Raw genomic sequence first — 22,285 nt, forward strand, 5'->3', positions numbered from 1 at the left:
AGGTGTGCACCGTCTTATGCAACCCTTTATATGGGATGGTGGGAAGAGACCCATGTGTACAAGCTTCAACAGTTCCGCGAGCATGTGCTAGAATGGCACAGATTTATTGATGATGTTTTATTTTTCTGGGTTGGGACTCTGGATACATGCAATAACTTTATTGATCTACTTAACAGGAACCCATGGAACATCAGGCTTACATCTAAGGTTTCCCCTACCAGGGTGGACTTCCTGGATCTAAACATCATCATGAAGGACAACCGCATTATTACGAATCTACACAGGAAGGAGACGGCGACTAACAGCTTACTCCATTACGGCAGTGCACATCCGACTCACCTTCGTAATAGCATACCCAAGGGACAGTTCCTGAGGGTTAAAAGGAACTGTTCGGCTGAGGATGACTTTCGGGCGGAAGCAAAGAAGCTCACTGATAGGTTCCAAGCCAGAGGATACCCACGGAGAGTGATCTCACGGGCATTCCAACACTCCCAGCAATGTGAGCGTGAGGATATACTCAAACCAAGACAGAAGAAGAAATGCACGGACAATTGATTTGATCACTGTATATCATAATCAATGGGGGGATGTGCATGAGATCCTTAACAAGAATTGGAACATTTTGCTTACGGAACCTAGACTTTGCCCCTGGCTGGCACCTACCCCCAGAATGGTGGCCAGAAGATCACGGAACCTTAAGGATGAGTTGGTGTCTAGTCATTTTAAACGAGCATCCGTTAAGACCAACAGTTGTGGCCGCATTTTTGGCTCTTATCCGTGTGGGAACTGTAACATATGTAGCTTTATGATATCTGATACGGGTTTAACACTCCCGCACATCCCAAAGAGGATTGAACCATCAGCATACTTCAATTGTCGCACTAAAAATTTGGTGTATGCTCTGGTGTGTGGGTGCCCGAAAATTTACGTGGGGTACACGACACAAGAGCTAAGACGCCGGGTGCAGCAACATCTGTCAAGTATTAACACGGCCAAAAGAGATTCGGAGAAGGGAAAAAAGCTTCCATCAGTGGCAGGACATTTCTTGCATGAGCATGGGGGCTTTGTTGGGGATTTGAGGGTTATGGGGTTGGAAGGGGTGAATCTTGATATACGGGGTGGTGACATCACGTTGGACCTGCTCAGGAGGGAGTCTAAGTGGATCTACAATCTGAATAGCCGGGCTCCGGTTGGGATTAGCGAAGAGCTTCTCTTCACCGGCTTCTATAAGCAGGTTTAGCCCAGGTTCAAATTTTAAAATCACCAGGCCCCTACTGTGCCACCAACCGTGTCTTCCTCTTTGCCCTTTTTCCCCCCCCCCCCTTGCTGCTCACTGACTATTTATATACAGTGGCGAGTTTTGGATACATACATACAGGTGGCTACCCTATATGTTTATTTCTTGTTTCCCCTTGATATAAGGAAGGGAGTAGAAAGAATAATAAAGGCGTGTTTCTCTATATAGGAATTCAAGTGTTCTTTTGTATATGGGGTGCATCAAAGTGATGTTATCTTGGGGCCATGGATAGTGGTTTAGGCTATGGCCTCCTTAGGTTATGCTTGCATCACTCTGTGGTCTCGGGTCCACTTATTATTATTATTTTTATTTTTCTTACCATCGCATGGAAGGACTTCTTCTGTTTACTAGATTCGTTGGCCCATATGTCATTTATTTGGGCGCACACCCACACCCCTTATTGGTTGTCTGGGTGGTTATCTAAACAGACACCTTTTGTCATCAGACAGATATGGGCAACAATGTGGCTTTCGTCCATCTTGTGTGCGCAACACCATTATGGGAGATGGGGGATGCATATAGCTCGGCGTATTAATACATCAGTTGCTGTATGAGTGGTGTGGATGTGGTACCAGAGTGCATGTGTATCTGACCAATACTTTATGGTCCCCTTTTTTTCCACGCTAGGGGGTCTCCTTTTTGGTTAACTGGTGCTTGTGTACGCAGGACTTACTACTGCGACAGACAATAAATATATATTTGTTCTGCCTCCATCATGCATGCCCGGTCACCCCATTCATGGTAACCCGGGTACATGCGCAGAAACCCCATTGTACGCCGATCTGGCGTTTAACCGCATGTCACAAATACTTATGCTTTAACATTCTGGCACCTCTCCCAGGATGACTGGTGCGCGTACGCACCAGGTCTATGATCGTGAAAGCGAAAATTATACCTGGTCTCCACTGCGCATGCCTCAGCGCCTTCCCCGTGGCAACCTGTGCCTGGGCACATGGATCTTATCGGCGAATCGGTGCTCGTTTGCTGGACCTGTGCGCGTGTGCACTGGCCCTGTTGGGGCCCTTTGTCCAATCGGTGCAGGTCTTTGAAACTTGCTTTGCTTGAGCGCATTAGGGTGGATCTGATAGGTCGGCACTTATGCTACCGCTGTGCGCATGTCTGGAATCTCCTCTCCAGTGCCTGGCGTCTTTAGGGTCTCTGGAATATCGCCGGCAGATTCACAGGTGACTCACATTTTGATATATTAGGTTTCACATATAAAAGGCATGTCTGGGAGGTTATCCTCACTACCTTCCCCTGACGAAGACGCTCTAGTAGCGTCGATACGCGTGGGGCCTCCATCCCCCCTTCTTTTTGGATCTCCCCGGTCTTGGCTCTATTTTCTGTCCACCCTGACCTCACCTAGGTGCACATATTTATGTGTATTCGCTGCTTTTCATACTTTGCTCAAGGGCACATCTATCCACTGTCATCAATGGGATATTGGCCCTTTAGTGGCTGGAAAATCGGTGCTATATTTTGGTAAAGTATGATATGGGGTGTTAGTACTAGGGTAAGATGGCAAGCTAGTTGCATCAGACACTTGGCTGATTTAGCACCTGATCTTTGCTTAGGACAGTATGCTTATTGATCAAAGGTTTGCTGTGTGACTGGGGGGGTATCCTTACTTCGTATAACGCTTTTTTTGTATGAGGGTTCTTTAAGTGGGCAGCACAGAGTATTTAATAAATGTGTCGGCTACTGTATTGATCTGCCTATTTGTTTAAGTGCCCTTGCATTACTTCTATATTTATCATATGGTGTTATATGGATCCCTGTTATTGTATATGGGGGGATGTGGGTAGGTCCGTTTAGTTTTTAAATGTTTTTAAATGTTTGTCTCCCCCTTTCTGTGCCTTTGTGTATGGTGAATTGTTGGAATAAAATAAAATTTATAAGGTTGATCCCACTATGTGCATAGTCCTTTTTCTTTTTTGTTTTTTCGGGGTCTCACCAAGGATAACATCAGCAAGGACTTTGAATGTTCTCCTCATGTTTGTGTGGGTTTCCTCCAGGTTCTCAAGTTTCCTCCCACATTCCAAAGACATGCTGATAGAGAATTTAGATTGTGAACCCCAATGGGGACAGCATCGATAATGTCTGTTTGTATTATATACACTGTTCAAAAAAATAAAGGGAACACTTAGACAACAGAATATAACTCCAAGTAAATCAAACTTCTGTGCAATCAAACTGTCCACTTAGAAAGCAACTCTGATTGACAATCAATTTCACATGCTGTTGCACAAATGGAATAGACAACAGATGGAAATTATTGGCAATTATCAAGACACACTCAATAAAGGAGTGATTCTATAGCTGGGGACCACAGACCACATCTCAGTACCAATGCTTTCTGGCTGATGTTTTGGTCACTTTTGAATGTTGGTTGTGCTTTCACACTTGTGGTAACATGAGACGGACTCTATAACCCACACAAGTGGCTCAGGTAGTGCAGCTCATCCAGGATGGCACATCAATTCGGGCTGTAGCAAGAAGGTTTGCTGTGTCTGTCAGCATAGTGTCCAGTGGCTGCAGGCGCAACCAGGAGACAAGCCAGTACACCAGGAGACATGGAGGAGGCCGTAGGAGGGCAACAACCCAGCAGCAGGACCGCTACCTCCGCCTTTGTGCAAGGAAGAACAGGAGGAGCACTGCCAGAGCCCTGCAAAATGACCTCCAGCAGGCCACAAATGTGCATGTGTCTGCACAAATGGTTAGAAACAGACTCCTTGAGGATGGGGGTTGTGCTCAGCCCAACACCGTGCAGGATGCTTGGCATTTGCCACAGAACACCAGGATTAGCAAATTTGCCACTGGCGCCCTGTGCTCTTCACAGATGAAAGCAGGTTCACATTGAGCACATGTGACAGACATGGAAGAGTCTAGAGACGCCGTGGAGAGCGATCTGCTGCCTGCAACATCCTTCAGCATGACCAGTTTGGCAGTGCGTCAGTAATGGTGTGGGGTGGCATTTCTTTGGAGGGCTGCACAGCCCTCCATGCGCTCACAAGGGGTAGCCTGACTGCCATTAGGTCCCGAGATGAGATCCTCAGACCCCTTGTGAGACTATATGCTGGTGCGGTTGGCCCTGGGTTCCTCCTAATGCAGGACAATGCCAGGCCTCACGTGGCTGGAGTGTGTCAGCAGTTCCTGCAAGATGAAGGCATTAAAGCTATGGACTGGCCCGCCTGTTCCCCAGACCTGAATCAAATTGAACACATCTGGGACATCATGTCTCGCTCCATCCACCAATGTCACGTTGAACCACAGACTGTCCAGGAGTTAGCGGATGATTTAGTCCAGGTCTGGGAGGAGATCCCTCAGGAGACCATCGGCTGCCTCATCAGGAGCATGCCCAGGCATTGTAGGGAGGTCATACAGGCACATGGAGACCACACACACTACTGAGCATCATTTCCTTGTCTTGAGGCATTTCCACTGAAGTTGGATAAGCCTGCAGTTTGATTTTCCACTTTGATTTTGAGCATCACTCCAACTCCAGACCTCCATGGGATATTACTTGTGATTTACATTGATCATTTTTTAGGTTTCACTGTTCTAAACGCATTCAATTATATAATGAATAAAGATTTACAACTGGAATATTTCATTCAGTGATATCTAGGATGTGGGATTTTAGTGTTCCTTTTTATTTTTTTGAGTAGTGTATATAAGGAAAATAGATAAGTATTACATTCCACTCTAAGATCTCCTTTACCAGTCACTACCCTACTGTCAGTCAAGTATTCCTGGGCTGCTTTCTGTACTTTGTGCCTCCCATAAACACCTGATAGGGTATTCAGGGACCCTCATAGTTTATCCTCACACATATATGAATCCTTATATGACTTGTGTTTCACCTCTCTTCTCTGAATCACTGTATTCTTTCAGTTACGTAATCAAAACTACTGACAAACACTATATTGCTTAAGGGAATAGTTAATAACAGTGTTGGTGGTGGGAGCTATCAGATAGTAATGATTAATGAGCGTTGTCCACCTTAATTAAAGTAATTATCTACTTTTTGTATAAGAACGCTACTTTTTGTATTGTACGGTGAACAATTTCTACAAGGTAAATAAGTTTCGTAATGCTTTTTCTGCCATTCTAGACTGAAGACATTTATAAGTCATTATAAAGCCAGAAGTACGACAGGTACTTAATATGACAAGATATTCACAGGAGGCCAAAAAAGCACTTAGGTCTGTTTGTATTAAGGCATGCTCCGACCAGCTTCACAAAACATGAACTATTCCTTTATTTAGTATATTTGGGTGAAAAACAATCCCTTTTTGTTCACATTTTGTTCTTTGCATCTTAGATTTTTCCCTATATGGCTCTAAACACATAACAGATCACAGCAGACTATAGACAGGACATCCAGGAGAGAGGAAAGTCCTGGGTTACTTCATGCCGCATGCAGTGAGGGTGCACCTAGCGGTTATGCGCTTTTGTTAGGGATGTTTGCCTTCTATAGTCAAGCAAGGGAGAGAGCAAATAAATAAATCAATCATGCCAACCGAAATTACACAACGCTCCAGCCAAAACTTCTAATCCCCTAATAGCTAAACTGGAGATTGTGTCTAATGGCGATATCAGTATCAAGGAAACATCACACAATGGCTCATACCTTTATATGTGTTGTGTAAATGAGTAATGCATATATAGAATTGACTATAACAAATTAGAACATTACTAACCATAGGTCACAGGTATTTAGAGTTTCTGCTACCCTAGGCACTTTTAGTGTTGCCTCCCCCATTGTTGAGTATGACACTATCGGCAGTGATTTTGGCAAAAATCGCTGATGTGAAAGTAGCCTTTTGCAGCAGATCCGGCAGTTTTTCCGCATCTGCCGCGTAACGGATCGCTTACGGCAACACTGCGTTCGGCCTCATTCATTCCCTATGGGACTTGCGGACATGTGCGGCACTTGCGGTTTTGCCGCGATCCGGCAAATGAGGTACTTGTAGCAATGGAAAAAAAACGCTGCTAGCAGTGTTTTTTTAATTACTGCAAGTGCAAAACCACAAGTAACATAGTAACATAGTAACATAGTTAGTAAGGCCGAAAAAAGACATTTGTCCATCCAGTTCAGCCTATATTCCATCATAATAAATACCCAGATCTACGTCCTTCTACAGAACCTAATAATTGTATGATACAATATTGTTCTGCTCCAGGAAGACATCCAGGCCTCTCTTGAACCCCTCGACTGAGTTCGCCATCACCACCTCCTCAGGCAAGCAATTCCAGATTCTCACTGCCCTAACAGTAAAGAATCCTCTTCTATGTTGGTGGAAAAACCTTCTCTCCTCCAGACGCAAAGAATGCCCCTTGTGCCCGTCACCTTCCTTGGTATAAACAGATCCTCAGCGAGATATTTGTATTGTCCCCTTATATACTTATACATGGTTATTAGATCGCCCCTCAGTCGTCTTTTTTCTAGACTAAATAATCCTAATTTCGCTAATCTATCTGGGTATTGTAGTTCTCCCATCCCCTTTATTAATTTTGTTGCCCTCCTTTGTACTCTCTCTAGTTCCATTATATCCTTCCTGAGCACCGGTGCCCAAAACTGGACACAGTACTCCATGTGCGGTCTAACTAGGGATTTGTACAGAGGCAGTATAATGCTCTCATCATGTGTATCCAGACCTCTTTTAATGCACCCCATGATCCTGTTTGCCTTGGCAGCTGCTGCCTGGCACTGGCTGCTCCAGGTAAGTTTATCATTAACTAGGATCCCCAAGTCCTTCTCCCTGTCAGATTTACCCAGTGGTTTCCCGTTCAGTGTGTAATGGTGATATTGATTCCCTCTTCCCATGTGTATAACCTTACATTTATCATTGTTAAACCTCATCTGCCACCTTTCAGCCCAAGTTTCCAACTTATCCAGATCCATCTGTAGCAGAATACTATCTTCTCTTGTATTAACTGCTTTACATAGTTTTGTATCATCTGCAAATATCGATATTTTACTGTGTAAACCTTCTACCAGATCATTAATGAATATGTTGAAGAGAACAGGTCCCAATACTGACCCCTGCGGTACCCCACTGGTCACAGCGACCCAGTTAGAGACTATACCATTTATAACCACCCTCTGCTTTCTATCACTAAGCCAGTTACTAACCCATTTACACACATTTTCCCCCAGACCAAGCATTCTCATTTTGTGTACCAACCTCTTGTGCGGCACGGTATCAAACGCTTTGGAAAAATCGAGATATACCACGTCCAATGACTCACCGTGGTCTAGCCTATAGCTTACCTCTTCATAAAAACTGATTAGATTGGTTTGACAGGAGCGATTTCTCATAAACCCATGCTGATATGGAGTTAAACAGTTATTCTCATTGAGATAATCCAGAATAACATCCCTCAGAAACCCTTCAAATATTTTACCAACAATAGAGGTTAGACTTACTGGCCTATAATTTCCAGGTTCACTTTTAGAGCCCTTTTTGAATATTGGCACCACATTTGCTATGCGCCAGTCCTGCGGAACAGACCCTGTCGCTATAGAGTCACTAAAAATAAGAAATAATGGTTTATCTATTACATTACTTAGTTCTCTTAGTACTCGTGGGTGTATGCCATCCGGACCCGGAGATTTATCTATTTTAATCTTATTTAGCCGGTTTCGCACCTCTTCTTGGGTTAGATTGGTGACCCTTAATATAGGGTTTTCATTGTTTCTTGGGATTTCACCTAGCATTTCATTTTCCACCGTGAATACCGTGGAGAAGAAGGTGTTTAATATGTTAGCTTTTTCCTCGTCATCTACAACCATTCTTTCCTCACTATTTTTTAAGGGGCCTACATTTTCAGTTTTTATTCTTTTACTATTGATATAGTTGAAGAACAGTTTGGGATTAGTTTTACTCTCCTTAGCAATGTGCTTCTCTGTTTCCTTTTTGGCAGCTTTAATTAGTTTTTCAGATAAAGTATTTTTCTCCCTATAGTTTTTTAGAGCTTCAATGGTGCCATCCTGCTTTAGTAGTGCAAATGCTTTCTTTTTACTGTTAATTGCCTGTCTTACTTCTTTGTTTAGCCACATTGGGTTTTTCCTATTTCTAGTCCTTTTATTCCCACAAGGTATAAACCGCTTACACTGCCTATTTAGGATGTTCTTAAACATTTCCCATTTATTATCTGTATTCTCATTTCTGAGGATATTGTCCCAGTCTACCAGATTAAGGGCATCTCTAAGCTGTTCAAACTTTGCCTTCCTAAAGTTCAATGTTTTTGTGACTCCCTGACAAGTCCCCCTAGTGAAAGACAGGTGAAACTGCACAATATTGTGGTCGCTATTTCCTAAATGCCCAACCACCTGCAGATTTGTTATTCTGTCAGGTCTATTAGATAGTATTAGGTCTAAAAGTGCTGCTCCTCTGGTTGGATTCTGCACCAATTGTGAAAGATAATTTTTCTTGGTTATTAGCAGAAACCTGTTGCCTTTATGGGTTTCACAGGTTTCTGTTTCCCAGTTAATATCCGGGTAGTTAAAGTCCCCCATAACCAGGACCTCATTATGGGTTGCAGCTTCATCTATCTGCTTTAGAAGTAGACTTTCCATGCTTTCTGTTATATTTGGGGGTTTGTAACAGACCCCAATGAGAATTTTGTTACCATTTTTCCCTCCATGAATTTCAACCCATATGGACTCGACATCCTCATTCCCTTCGCTAATATCCTCCCTTAAAGTGGACTTTAGACAAGACTTTACATAGAGACAAACCCCTCCTCCTCTCCGATTTTTACGATCCTTTCTAAACAGACTGTAACCCTGTAAGTTAACTGCCCAGTCATAGCTTTCATCTAACCATGTCTCGGTTATTCCCACTATGTCAAAGTTACCTGTAGATATTTCTGCTTCTAGTTCTTCCATCTTGTTTGTCAGGCTTCTGGCGTTTGCGAGCATGCAGTTTAGAGGATTTTGTTTTGTTCCAATCTCCTCACTGTGGATTGTTTTAGAAATGTTCTTACCTCCCTTCTGAGTATGTTTTCCTGGGTCGTCTTTGTTCAAGTCTAATGTTTTTCTTCCCGTCCCCTCTTCTTCTAGTTTAACGCCCTCCTGATGAGTGTAGCGAGTCTTCTGGCGAATGTGTGTTTCCCAGGTTTGTTGAGGTGTAGTCCGTCTCTGGCGAGGAGTCCATCATACCAGTAATTCACACCGTGGTCCAGGAATCCAAATCCTTGTTGTCTGCACCATCGTCTTAGCCAGTTGTTTGCATCAAGGATCCTGTTCCATCTCCTGGTGCCATGCCCGTCTACTGGAAGGATAGAAGAAAAAACTACCTGTGCATCCAGTTCCTTTACTTTCTTCCCCAACTCTTCAAAGTCCTTGCAGATTGTCGGTAGGTCCTTCCTTGCCGTGTCATTGGTGCCAACATGTATCAGAAGAAATGGGTGGACGTCCTTGGAGCTGAAGAGCTTTGGTATCCTATCGGTCACATCCTTGATCATCGCACCTGGAAGGCAGCATACTTCTCTTGCAGTTATGTCCGGTCTGCAGATGGCTGCTTCGGTGCCTCTCAGTAGTGAGTCTCCCACCACCACCACTCTTCGTTGCTTCTTGGCTGTACTTTTTGCTGTCACTTGTTGCTGTGTGCCCTTTTCTTTTTTGCTTGCTGGTATTGCTTCATTCTTAGGTGTGCCATCTTCATCCTCTACAAAGATTTGATATCGGTTCTTCAGTTGTGTGGTTGGTGATTTCTCCATGGTCTTCTTCCATGGTGCCGCACTTGTCCACAAGTAGACATCACTACCTGTCCCTGCACCTTGCTAGCTCATCCCTAACCATCCCTCCCTGACCTAAAACTACACTATAAAGCTTTAGGAAAACAATTTATTAACTGACATATTCCTAGGATAATGAGGCTCCAGTCTACGGCGTAGACTGGGATGGGCAGTCTCCGGGTCTCCATCCTCTCTGTGCACACCCTCAGTCCCTGCCTCACTGCCTCTGCATAGACATCCCTCTACCGGACCCGGTAATCGCCGCTCGCAGTAGCATACCGGCAAAGGTGTATCTAGGGTTTCTGGCACCAGGGGCAAGAATTCATTCTGGTGCCCCCCCACCAAGGACATATGTGATTTTCACACTTAGTCATGTGCTCCTCTCCCTAATGCTCTCAATGTTCAGTGAAAAACTGAGAGAAGCGGGAATAGAAGCTCGTTGTCACAGGAACACAAGTATAAAAATCACATATGAGTGAAGTGTCCATGTGACGACTGCTGGAACCTGCAGAGCTGAATCCTGTCATCACAGGCTTCTGAATTCTCACGATTGCTCTGCACACTTTTAGGATTCTCCCTTGCCAGTGGATGGTCATGTCAGCACAAGCATGCGATTTGTATACTTCTGATCACATTCCGACTAGACGTGCCCGGCCTCACTCAGTTCATTTTCATTGAGTGAGGCCACACATGTCTAGTCAGCACGTGACCGCATGTATGTAAATTGCCAGCACGAGAGAATCCTGACAGCGTGCAGTACGCACTGTGAGAATTCAGTAGTCTGCAATCACAAATAATGACTGCAGACTTATGACAAACCTGGGCATTTCCTTTAATGCTCCTAAAATAAATAAAAACATGAGAATTAGTTAGTATCACACATAGCATTTACATCCAGGTACCTTATAGATGATTGAAGACACAAAAGAGCATAGTAGAACCAAAAACACTCAGTTTCAAAAAATCACAGTAATCCGCAAGTGCTAGTAAAAATATGTAAAAAACAGGGTATTTGGTTAATGCACTTTTTGCAAAAAATGTATACTAAGCTGCTCCACCAAACGTCAAGGTATACCCATATCAGAGCAGTCCTAGTAGCCCATGTGTTCCTGTTTCCATAATTGTTCTCCTGTGTCTACAAGACTAGGGAGTTACCCACCACTTCTCTTGGGCTATCTGCACAAAAGCTGTTCAACTCAGCATGCCCACATGGATTTTTCCTCTCTGAACCCTGTTCACACAGGTAATATACAGATGATCAGATTTTTAAATACATCAGATAGGGATTGCATACATCAGTTAGGACTGCTCTGATATGGGTATACCTTGACGTTTGGTGGAGCAGCTTAGTATACATTTTTTGCAAAAAACATATCAACCAAATACCTTCTTTTTTACATCTTTTTTCTAGCACTTGCGGATTACTGTGATTTTTTGAAACTGAGTGTTTTTGGTTCTACTATGCTCTTTTGTGTCTTCAAGTTTCTTGGTGGTGTGTGAGCATGTTCCTACAGACTTGTTCACTGTTCAAGTAGCCCATGTGTTCCTGTTTCCACCTTATAGATGATGTTGTCTCTGGAGTCTTTCTCCTTCTTCTTTTCTTCATCTTGTCCAGACCCCATGATGAGTTTTCTCATTCACAGCCGTCTCTGCAGACTTCCATCTTCTCCGCACTTTTGCAGAAAATCTCCACATGATGACCTTAAAGATACAAGTGTCATTATAATGCTCCTGAATAAAAAATTGCCCCTCACTATATTGTATGCACAAAATATGACCCCCACACTGTCCTTCTTATGGTACATGCTCTTCTTTCTTTCTTTCTTTCTTTCTTTCAACTTTCTTTTTATTGAAGATAAAAGAATCACAATTGAACATGAATTGAAAAATAGCCAGAGGAAGTTTCAAACAACATTAGGCATCCAATGGGACAATAACAAAAGTCCAACAAAATGTAAGGGTACATTAAATTTGAAAAACTGGATTAGGAACACGGATCGGACTTTGACATAGAAAAAAGAAACTAGCAACGGTGATTAGGGGAAACAGTGGAAACACGAGTAGAATTTTATGGTAGAAATAGAAAGATTGAGAAGGTTGGAGAAAAGGGGGGTTTGGTAGAGGAAAGAAAAGGGAGGGAGAGGGGGCTGAAGGGAGTACTTGGAGGAAGGACGGGGGGAGGGGAAAGGAAAGGATCGATGGTGGAGATGAACTTAGAAGAAGGAGTCGAGAATGAGGGGGAAGCTCAGCATATAGATTCCGATGGGTTGAGGTGGACTCAGGTATCATCCGATATTGTTGAAAGGAAGTCAGGGCTGGAGCGGAAAGAAATCCATGGTCCCCAGGTACGTCTAAACGAGGTGAGGGATTCTTGCGTATTGGCAACTAACTCAGCAGTGTGGTATAGAAGGTCAATTTTAGCTAGTACTTGTTTTTTGGTGGGTATGAGAGTAGATTTCCAGAAAGTTGGGATTAGATATTTCCCTGCTGCTATTATGTAGCTTGCTAGTTTCGAGGCCGGAGAGTTCTCGGGCCATAGGGTTTGGTTAAGGAGAGTAGATTGGGGAAGTAAGAGAGTGTTTTGATCTAACACCTTGGAGATTATGATCGAGACCATTTGCCAAAAGGGGGCAATATTTGGGCAGGACCACCAGATGTGCAGATAGGAGCCTGAGTCTGAACATCATCTCCAGCATAGATCAGGAGTTGGGTGGTGCCAATAATGAAGTTGTGTTGGAGTGCGGTACCACCTAGATATCACCTTATATGAGTTTTCTTGTATTTTTACACACTGTGAGGGTCCGTGGGATTTGTTGTAGATAGAGGCAATCTGGTCATCCGTAAAAGAAATATTGAGATCTCTCTCCCAAAGACCTATGAAGGCTCTTTTGATATTGGCACCGTCCATCAACAAAAGGTTGTAAATTTTTGATAGGACTTTTTTGGGTGGGTTTTTGTGGGCGCATAATTGTTCGAAGGGAGTTAGTGGGCGGAGCAAATCTAACTGTCTTTTGTGTTTGTAGCAGTAATCTTTCACTCTTTTGTAGTGGAGAAAATAAATATTTAATTGTGGTTTGAGGCCTGGAATTCAGCGAGACTCATTAGGGACCCGTCGATAAAAAAATGTCAAGTGGTATAGGGGGATTAAGCAAGTCACCAGAGGAGCTGGAGAGATCTTTAGGTATTTTAAAGGTGATGGGGCCCGCAATGTCTTGTATCATCAAAATTGGGGAGATAGGTGGGGTTAATTTCGGAAATTCTGTTCTCCAGATTTTGAGAATAGCGGTTGTAATTTCATAGAGTAGCAGTTGGTCTAGGTTTGTGTGGTTATATAAAAGGGCCAATGTCCTGAGGGGAATAGGGGCTAGATGTTCTTCAATTGGCAACCACAGTTTTTCTGAAGGGTTTCTAATCCAATCAACTACTCTAGTAAGCATCGCTGCTAGGTAGTATTTGAAGATATCCGGGACACCCATTCCTCCCTTTGATTTCGGCAGGGCAAGAGAATTGGCATTGATTCGGGGGCGTTTGCCGTTCCAGATGTAGTTAATGAAAAAGGAGTTTATTTTTGACAGATAGTGCTTTGGGATGTAGATGGGGAGCATCTGGAATAAATATAAGAATTTGGGTAAGATAATACTTTTCAAGAGGTTTTTCCTACCCATCCAAGACAGGAAGGGGGCTCTCCAGGACTGTACGGTGGAGGTAGCTTGTTTCAGCAGGGGGATGATATTAAGTTCCAGAAGCTCCCCCGTCGACCTCCCGATCTTAATCCCCAGGTTGGTGATGAAATTAGAGGGCCACTTGAAGGGGTATAGTTTTTTTAGTTTGTCTATAGCGGGATTGGGGATGTTGATACTGAGTGCTTCCGATTTAGTGATTTTGATTTTGTAATTAGAAAGTTCCCCGTAAAGGTCTAAAATGCGGACGAAGGCAGGGATGCCCTCCTCGGGATCTGATTGGAATACCAAGAGATCATCAGCAAACGCTGCAGATTTATGGTGAAAACCACCCACTTGGACTCCCCTGATATCTGTATTTTGTTGGATGCTCTGAATGAGAGGCTCCATGGCCAATACATATAAAATCGGAGAGAGAGGGCATCCCTGCCTCGTGACATTCTGAATGTAGAAAGGGTCCGATAGTAGATTGTTTATTCTTAGACGGGCAGAGGGGGTAGTGTACATTTGGAAAATGGCATCTACAAGTTGAGGGGGGAAGTGGAAAGCAAGAAGTGTTTCGCGAAGGAATATCCAGTCCACCCTGTCAAAGGCCTTTTCAGCGTCTGTCCCCAGCAAGACGAGTGGAGTTTTCCGTATTTTTGCGTATTGAATAAGGTGAAGAATTCTAGCTGTATTGTCACTTCCCTCACGTCCTATCACAAAGCCTGATTAAGAGAAATTAATTGTGGCATGAGCTCTGCCAATCTCCCCGCAATAAGACTGGCATAAATTTTTAGATCAACGTTGAGTAGGGAGATAGGCCTATAGCTTCCACAGCATTCTGGGTCTTCACCTTCTTTATGAAGAAGAGAGATATGGGCTCCTAGTGACTGAAAGGGGAAAGATTTCCCACCCAAGACTGCGTTACAGACGTTCAGGAGGTGTGGGCCTAAGATATCAGCAAAGGTTTTGTAATAGATTTTAGGGAGCCCATCTGGGCCAGGGGCCCTCCCCTTACCCCCCCTAGACAGGGTGGACTGGAGATCAGAGAGGTCGAAGGGTCTGAGTAGGCAATCTTGCTGGAGGTTGGTTAGTTTAGGGAGCTGTAAGGAGAATAGGAAAGCTTGGACATGGGATCTCCTCTGATTTTTATCTTCTGTTGTATCATTGTGACGGAGTTGGTATAGGTCTTTATAGAAGGACAGAAAGGAGTCAGTGATCTGGTTATATTGCTGGAGGACTTTGCCATCTTTAGATTTGATTCTGTGAATACATTTTCGGGTTTGGCGTTTTTTGATCAGCGAGATCATGAGTTTGGAGGCTTTGTCTCCGTGGGCAAAGATTTTGTTTTTCCAGGATAGATAATGTTTGGAAGACTGTGTGTTGAGGAGGTCCCTGAGAGATTGGCGTTTATCGGTGAGTTGGGTGAGTGTGGTTTGTGAGAGTTCCTTTTTGTGTTGGGTATCCAGAGCCACGATATCATTGTATAAGGCAAGGATTTTTGATTTCCTTTGTTTGTTTAGGAATGAGGCAATTGAAATAAACCCCCCCCGGATTGTGGCCTTATGAGCTTCCCATAACACGGGAGGAGCGATGTCTGGAGAGGCGTTAATTTTGAAAAACTCTTGAAGCGACTCACGGATACGTTTTTTGAATTCCTCGCTATGTAGTATAGACTCATTGAGCCTCCATGAGTTGAAGCTAGAGTATGGTTTGTGGAATTCTAAATTAGTCAGTACCACAGAGTGGTCCGAGTGTATGTCGGGGATTATTTCAGCCTTTAATGTGGAGGGTAGAATAGATCTGGACACCAGGATGTAGTCGAGGCGGTGGTAAGAGTTATGGGGATGCGAGTAATATGTGAAATCAATATCAGAAGGGTGCATATACCTCCAGGCATTGACCAACTCTAATGAATGAATGATTGATTTGATGCGCGCCAAATCTCTCAGGGAAATATAGCTTTTTTTTGTAGATGTGTCTAAAGTTGGATCTAGTGCGACATTCAGATCACCCCCCAAGATGACTACACCTTCCTGGAATGTACGTAGGAGGGATAAGGTTTTGCGAAGCCATTTCAGGTGGCGTTTGTTGGGGGCATATAGACTGCCAAGGGTCATGTTACCGGCCATAAGCCCCTTGATGAAAACATAACGGCCCTCAGGGTCAATCTTGCTGTCCAGGAGAAGGAAGGGAACACCCCTAGCAAGGGCTATTGAGATGCCTCTAGATCTTTTTTGGGGGGAGCTAGCGTGAAACCATCTGTCAAAAAAACACTTCTCAAAGGAAGGGGTCTTGTCGGGGGTGAAATGGGTCTCTTGCAAGAGTAGTTTATCATAGCCTGATTTTTTGAAGAAGGCAAGTGTTTGTGATCTTGGGATTGGGGAGTTTAGACCGTGTGAGTTGCGTGAAATAATCTGAAAAGACTTACGGTTTACCGTCATGGTGGAAGTGATTGAAGGCAAATCGGATGAGGGTGAGACTCGACCATCGGATCCAGAGAGGAGGGAAGAATGAGAGTGGTGGGAGAGACGGATGAGAGAGAGGGGGTTAGAATGGTAGATACACAGAAGTAATATAACCATTGAAGTAGTACAAGAGGGTAGATAACCTTAAGTGAGGGAGAAAACATTGCAATTGTAACCTCTGGGGGGGGGGGGGCGGGGGAAAGAAGGGGGATCAAGTAAAGGGAGTTATAATTAACATCATGGTACAGGAGGCTGAGACTCCTAAATTGGCGGTGGTAGCGCTGCACAAATGTTTAACTTTGTGGGCTAGTGACAAGTGTCAGAGAGCCCTTGAAACCATAAAGAACGGAGAGAAGTAGGTACACATAAAAGAAAAACATTAGTGGTTCTATGTTATTCATCCTCCGGGGTCATCTTCCTCATCCCTAGGTGGCGTGCCTTTTGAAGAGCGGCGTTTTTATCTTGAGGTTTTCAGAGTAGATGCATCTTGCCACGGAGGGGGGATGGGGAGAGGTTTCAGACGGTGGGCCTCACAGGTAGTTTCTAGGACAAGCGGTTGGTCGAGTTGAATCTCCAGGGCTTCGCAGACAGATTTAATATCGGCGGTAGATTTAATAAGGAATTTCCGATCTTTTGCAGATATGGAGATACCAAAGGGGAAGAGCCAGCGATACGGATAATGCCTTTGTTGGAGAATCGAGGTGAGAGGTCTTAAAAGGCGTCTTTTATAGAGCGTGGAGGCAGAGAGGTCCTGGAAAATTTGGACTGGGGTTCCTCCAAAGGTGATCGAGTCTGCCTCTCTAGCTCTTTTCAGAAGCAGGTCTTTTGTTCTGAAGTCGAGGAAGCGACATAAGATATCCCGAGGGGCTTCATCGGGCTTTGGTTTGGGCCTCAGTGCTCTGTGGACTCTCACCATATCAAGTTCCGATGAGTCTGAGGGAGTAAGGATTGAGTGAAAGATTTCAGTGACAGTGGGAATCAGGGCATCTGGAAGTATGGACTCAGGGACACCTTTGAGTCTCAGGTTGTTCCTTCTTTCCCTATTTTCATGGTCCTCCAGTATGGTATATATCTTATTGATGTGGTCCTCGTGCCGTTTATGGCAAGTTAAATTGGAGTTGGAGCTTTGGATTAATTCCGCATGGGAGGCCTCTATCGCTTCGATTCTGTGACCCAGTTGGCTGAGGTCTTGCTTGATGGCAGAGAGATCTCTGCCTATGGGTTCTAATGTTTTGCCTAGAATCCTTTTAATAAATGATCTCGTTACCAGTTCACCCTTATCCTGGTCATCAGTGTCTCTGTCACTCTCTCGTTCGGATTCTGTGTAAGCATCTGGGTCTTTCCCTACTGAGTGAGAGGATTTAGCAGAGTTGGAAGTGTTGCCTTGCTTTTTCAGGAATTTATCCATGTCTGCAAGTGGTTTGGAGCTGGTGGACTTTAACCCCGATCTCGTCTGCTTTTGTGAGGATTTCACCATTATGCGTGAGGTGTGCAGCAAATAAAGAGAACTCCCAGATCTCCCTCAGTTTCCCCCAAGCGTGGGTTTACATCTTATGGGGGTTGGTGAGGAACCAAGGGAGAGGGATTAGTTATGCAAGTGTGGCTTAGAATTAGCTTGTATGATGGGAGGTGTTACGGACACCTGGCTTTCACAGTAGGTGAGTGTGGTAGTCCCACTTTGTGTGGGCCACTTGCCACCAGTGACTAGAGCTGAGGCCGAGTCCGAACTTGTGGCTGAGCCAGTGAGGTGGCCCTGGGGGTTCAGTGGGAGTCCGGGAGAAGGTGGCAAGGGGTAGAGTCGCACAGTACCTTTATGTGTGGGACGAGCAGCAGCCCAGGCACCGGCACCCAGCTTTCCCGGTTTCAGGTGATTCGCTGCAGATTGCGTGGCAGCAGGTCCAGAAGCGGTAACAGCGCCACCGCCTGGTCGGCACACCTCCTGTTGCCGTCGGTCCCTTGGAGGCGCCCACCGTGGCTCAGCCGGGACCGGAGAGCGCAGCGCCAGGCAGGGGCCGCGACCGGGGGGTCCGCTCAGGAAGGCCGGTGAGTAGCCCCGATCTCCCGCGCCACTCTGTGAAAATGACGCCGCTTGCGGGTCGGACGCTCACTCACCCGGTCGGTCACAGTGCGTCTCCTCCAGCGCCGGGGCTCCCAGGGGGGATCCGCCGCGAGATCGTCTGGCGCCGGTCTCAGGCTGGGAGGAGGCGAGGGTCGCAGCGCTCGGCAGAGGGGGGTCCGTGGATCCGGCACTCACCAGGACCAGCTAGGTCCGAGGCCTCAGTAGCAAAGCACCCGGTTCGGGCGTCGGGCTCGATATGGCCAGGGGTCGGCTCCTTAGACCTCCGTGACGGACTTATCAAAGGGGCACAGTCCGGGCAGCTCCCAAGGGGCGGGGAGGAGCCTAAAGTCTCCCGGCCAGAGATGGGCCTCGCCGGCGTCTCTCAGGCCTCACAGGCTTCAGGCCCGGTGGTAGGCCTCAATCCGGCGCCGCAACTCCGGTCCACCTCTCTCACCACTGCAGCCCGGGTTTTGCTTGTTTGGGCTAGGGATTACGTGCTGCTGCTTTTTGCAGCCTGGATGGGCCTCCAAGGTGCCGATAAATCGGCGGATTGACACCGCAGCCCAGGGAGCTCAGAGAAGCACGTCCTTCTACCTCGGCTGCCGGCCACGCCCCGGTACATGCTCTTCACACTGACCTCTCCTTTCCATACCGGCCCCCTCCTCACAGTTTCCTCTCATACTGTGTCCCCCTATGGGCCCAGTATTTATACTGTACTCTCTCATCACACTCCCCCTCCTTGGTACACTGTCCCCCGATGCTACGCCCCCACTACTCAGTTTCTATTCTGTGCCCACTCTCTGTTCTCCCCCCATACTGTCTCCTCACACTATTCCTATCCCTCCTCATACTGTCTCCTCTCACATCCCTCCTGTTCACCATACTGTCTCCTCATATATTTACCACCTCACTTTCTATACTGCCTGCTCACCTGACTCCCCATACTGTGTCTGCACACGTCCCATCACCTTCACTTCCCGTACTCTGTCCACATACATTTTTCACTTCTGTACTCATACTGTGTCCGCATACATTCCCCCATTCGCTCCCCATACTGTCTGCACCCACCCCCATACTGTTTCCTCATATATGCCTCCATTCCACCATACTGTTTCCTCATACATGCCCCCCCATTGCCCAGTACTGTTTCCTCAAACATGCCCCACTCCCCCATACTGTTTCCTCATACATGCCCCCAATCCCCTGTACTGTTTCCCCATCTCTCCCTTTGCTCTTCAATTTGTGTCCTCAAATCTCCCCCACACAATAAATCCCCCTATCCCCACTACAAATCTCCCCACACACAATAAATCCCTCCATTCCCACTCCCAATTCTCCTCACACATAATAAATCCCCCTATCCTCACTCAAATTGTCCCCACACACAATAAATCCCTTCATCCCCACTCAAATTCTCCACACATAATAAATCCCTCCATCCCCAATCAAATTCTCCACACATAAAAAATCCCCCCATCCCCACTCCAATTGTCCCCCCCTGCACTTAATCTTTGATGTCTTCTGCTCCACTGGAGCACTTACCACCAGTGTTCGCCTCTGCAGCGCGAGTGAGCGACGTCAGCAGCGTGATGACATGATCTGATCGTGATGTTCACGTCGCTCTGACCCGGCAGTCAGAGCCTCAATTGTATTCACTTCTGTAAGATGCGAGTACAATTGATCCCTGGGCAGGGGTGGACACTGACAGCTTGGGGCCCCTGTGCAAGAACTGTGTCTGGGCCCCCTCCTTTTATGGCAACAAAGCTATATATATATATATAGCCACACACACATACATGTGTATATATTACATACCTTATACACTCGAGGATAACCCGAGGCACCGAATTTTGCCACGGAAAACTGGCTAAGCTTATTGACTCGAGTATAAGCCGGGTATGCATTGTCCCCTCATTTTTATCCCGGTATGTGTGGTTCCCCCCATCCTGTCCTGCTCTGTGTGGCTCCCCCTGTTGTATGCATGACTCGGCTCCCCCGGTCCCATCTTGTATGCATGGCTTGGCTCCCCCTCCTCCCATCCTTATATGCATGGCTGCCCTGTCCCATCTTGTATGCATGGCTCGGCTCCCCTGTACCATCTTGTATGCATGGCTCGACTTCCCTGTCCCATCTTGTATGCATGGCTTGGCTCCCCTGTCCCATCTTGTATGCATGGCTTGGCTCCCCCGGCTCCATCTTGTATGCATGGCTCTTATCCCCCGTCCCATTTTGTATGCATAGCTCTGCTCCCTCGTCCCATCTTGTATGTATGGCTCTGCTCCCCCTGTTCCATCTTATATGCATGGCTCTGCCCCTCGTCCCATCTTATATGCATGGCTCTGCTCACCCATCCCATCTTGTATGCAAGGCTCTGCTCCCCGTCCCATCTTGTATGCATGGCGCTTTTTCCCACCCCATCTTGTATGTATGGCTCTGCTCCCCATACCATCTTGTATGCATGGCTCTGCTCCCCCCAAAGCCCATTTTGTATGCATGACTCTGCTCCCCCGACCCATCTTGTATGCGTGGCTCTGCTCCCCTGTCCCATCTTGTATGCATGGCTCTGCTCCCCCTGTCTCATCTTGTATGTATGGCTCTGCACCCTCCTCCCATCTTGTATTTAGGGCTCTGCTCCCCCGTCCCATCTTGTATGTATGGCTCTGCTTTCCCCCTCCCATCTTGTATGTATGGCTCTGCTCCCCCTGTCTCATCTTGTATGTATGGCTCTGCTCCCCCCTCCCATCTTGTATGCATGGCTTTGCTCCCCCTGTCCCACCTTGTATGTATGGCTCTGCTCCCCCTCCCATCTTGTATGTATGGCTCTTCTCCCCCTCACATCTTGTATGTATGGCTCTGCTCTCCCTGTCCCATCTTGTATGCATGGCTCTGCTCCCCCACCTCCCATCTTGAATGTATGGCTCTGCTCTCCCTGTCCCATCTTGTATGCATGGCTCTGCTCCCCCTCCCATTTTGTATGCATGGCTCTGCTCCCCGGTCCCATCTTGTATGCATGGCTCTGCTCCCCCCTTCCATTTTGTATGTATGGCTCTGCCTCCCCCCTCCCATCTTGTATATATGGATCTGCTCTCCCTTTCCCATCTTGTATGTATGGCTCTGCTCCCCCTCCCTCCCATCTTGTATGCATGGCTCTGCTTCCCCTATCCCATCTTGTATGTATGGTTCTGCTCCCCGTCCCATCTTGAATGCACAGCTCCCCCATCCATCCCCCGTCCTCCCCCCATCCTCATCCATCCTCCCTCATCCTCCTCCGCACTCCCCCATCCTCCTTCATCCTCCCCCAGCTGTTGTACTCACCCTCCTCACGACGTGCTGAACGGACTCCCTGCATCTCTGTCCCGACTCCCGGCGCGGAGGCGTCTTCCTGTGTGAGCGGTCAAATGATACTGCTCATTACGGTCATGAATATGCATCCATACTCATGACCTTAATGAGCGGTACCATGTGATCGCTCACACAGGAAGAAGCCGGGACAGAGATGCAAGGACTTTTGGCGCGATTGCAGAAAGGTGAGTATGATGTCTGTAAGGAGGTGGGCTGGCGGAGGTTGGGGGGAGGTGGGTTGGCGGACATGCGGGCGGTGATCCCGGGCTTTAATTTAAAAAAAAAATTGCTCAGGTGCCGCCCCACGCATCCTGGCGCCCTAGGCACGGGCCCTCAAGTGCCTGGTGGCAAATACGGCCCTGGTCCTGATGCTGCTGTACTGACAATAAACATGTTGCCATAGCCACCACAGCGTTAACAGGCCCCACAACGGGCAGAAGGCAGAGGTAGAACTACGTTGGGCCCCACGTGAACAACCCCCGACCGACACACACACGTGGGAGACCGTGGAGCACAGGCACCATGCCAGGAGTCAAAGCATATCTAGTGCAGCCTGAGTCTGATGCATTGAGACATTATTGTGACTAAAAAATACATCCCAATGATGATACAGAAAGATAATTATTATACCAGTAATACACACAAAGCCCCCTCAATAATACATGAATGGTACCCATAACCTATACATTTGAATGTACATTTGCATAAA

This window comes from Ranitomeya imitator, chromosome 5 (genome assembly GCF_032444005.1).
Source record: "Ranitomeya imitator isolate aRanImi1 chromosome 5, aRanImi1.pri, whole genome shotgun sequence".
Lineage (NCBI taxonomy): Eukaryota > Metazoa > Chordata > Amphibia > Anura > Dendrobatidae > Ranitomeya > Ranitomeya imitator.